Source organism: Acartia tonsa, chromosome 2, assembly GCF_053477335.1.
Source record: "Acartia tonsa isolate MP-2025a chromosome 2, ASM5347733v1, whole genome shotgun sequence".
Lineage (NCBI taxonomy): Eukaryota > Metazoa > Arthropoda > Copepoda > Calanoida > Acartiidae > Acartia > Acartia tonsa.
The window spans coordinates 20684145-20686773 of NC_137261.1; positions in this window are offsets into that span (position 1 = coordinate 20684145).

Sequence of the window (2629 nt, forward strand, 5' to 3'; positions counted from 1 at the left end):
GTAAAGAACGTGCGCTTCAAAATAAACAAACACTCTATGCCGCGCCACATTATGAAAGGAAAGCCCTAAAAGACGACATTTGCGCTTTGATTTTGGTTTAATGATAAGGAATTTAATTTCGAACTTGATAAACACAAAGCTTCCTCGAAAAGAGGTTAAGACATATTTTAAGTGCCACTAGAGGCCTCATGGGACGTAGCAAACAATCAGCATCTCTGTTTGCCTGTGTGTGTGTGTGTCTGTCTGTACAAAGGATCAAGTGCCCCTAGAGGCCTCTAGGAGCGTAGCTGCTAGTTATATCACAAAGAAAAGTCTAAATATTCAAAGGGAAAGTATTGCAGAAAAACAAACCGTCAGCAAATGCTTGTAGAGTAAAAGAAAATGCTACTATTTAAAAAATGTTCCAATTACTTTATTACTGACACTAACACACACAAATACACAAAATTGCCCAAAAACATACACACACTCACACACACACATACACTGACACACACACACAAGTGATCTTATTTGGGTTGTCAAAATCAAGGTATTTAGTCATAAAGGTCACAAAAAATAGGATCAACTGCAGTTCATGGTATAATATTCCTAGTAACGAATATTTCCAAAAAAATCTATGGATTTTAAAGGCTGCTAGCTGCCAAACGGCTGAACGTACAGATCATGCCCGCACACCGTTTTAAGCGGCATAAGAAGGCTTACAAATAATCTGGAATAGCTAAGATTCAATGATGCACAGGGAAAGCACCACTGCATTGCACCGAAGAAAAAATAGGTTTTTTTTCGCGCATTTCTCTTCACTGCGAGATAATCGTGCATAAGTGATGTATGGCTATTCCAGATTATTTGTAGGCCTTCTTATGTAACTTAAAACGGTGTGCGTTTAAAATTCATAGATATTTGGAAATATTCGTTACCAGGAATATTTTACCATGAACTTGATCCCAAAAATATGCTAAATATGCTGAAATTACCAAACATTTTTTCTAGTTAATTTTCTTTTTGGTTACAGCTTGTTAATTACCTCGTACATGCCGCTATCCATACCACTGTAATGTCAGGTCCAACAGCCAAGGATTATTAAAGGGAAGGGTGTTTCTGTCTTTGGGTATTATGAAAGTAAAAAGATAAGGATAACCAACGTTTTTATTCCTTAACCTTTGTCTGAAGGTACAAAATATACATGTTAGTTGGTGCTGTTTATTGATCAAGGCAATCTCCATTACTTTTAATATTTCAACTATAAACCTGACATAGCAACAGCATGGGGACCAAATTTAATTACTTTGGGAAGTACGTCAAAGAATGATGAAAAGATTCTTTTTGGAATCTAAATTAGTTTAATATCATATATTGAAAACAAATATATTACAAACGTTTACTTATTAATAAGTTATTCTCTACCATTTATTATTAAGATTAGATGTGAAGACTAGATTAAATATGACATGTGAACATAGGTAAATAATGTCCAACAACTTTTCATAATTTGATAAGCCATCATAAACTTACCTTTATAAATCTATTTAAAGGAGATTCAACGTTTTTTATTTTTGTTCATGCAATATGAAATAATTTTATTATTTAGTATAGTTATTTTAACTTATTTCAATCGTTATACAAATTATACATATATCAACTGCAATTCTGAATTTATGACAACTCTTTAATCATCACATGAATGTCCATATGTCCATTTAAAAAAAACGTTCAATTAAAGCTATTTAGAGCAAATATTTAAATGATAGAAAAGTCTTATAAATTTTAATTTAAACATTTAATCCCAGGACTAAACCTAAACGTTTTTAAAGCAAATTTGTAACTACTGAATAACATTTTAAAAATTTATCAAACTTAATAAATAAAAGTGCCTTTTGATCAAATATTTTAATATTCGTAGTAGGGCTGATTAGTTCAATATCTATATTTACTTGAATTTTTCAAACAAAGCTTTGAAAATTGAAAAAGCATAAAGCCAAAATAAAAGAAGGTACTTTCAGTACTTTAATGATGTTATCCAAAAGACTGATGATTTGATTTCTTTTATAAATGCACTTTTTAAGCTTATTTATTATTTATGTAATTTTTGGAAAATTAAATCACTTCAAATTTTAGCTTGAAATGCAAGCAAGTCTATACTATGTATAACAAGAATGACAACTTCAAAAAGCAATTAAGTAACAATCAAATAATTTCATAGAGAAAAGTATTTTTTTTAAATCCTAATCTTATACATAGAATTATTTTTAGATCTTTGCCTTGAAATGTTTTTGGCTATTTTTCTGCCTCATTCTTACCTATTTGATCTCGGAGCCCCTTGATGATAGGGTTGCAGCCGCTAGTTATATTATTTTTAGAATAATAAACAATAAACTTTCTATCTAACTGTGAATATGTTATTACAGAATCATTTATAAAGCTATATGATATAATTTTAATTTCAAGTGTGCATTCATTTACGTATATCATCAAGACCCATCTGTACAGGGAAAGAGGGTCTGTGCAATTTTCATTACTCTAGTTCCCAACGTTTTCTTATTCGTTGGCTTAACAACATTGGGGGCTCTTATTGAAATTTATTAATAGGAACATTAAGTTTTGTGTCCAAACGTTATAATCATTGTTG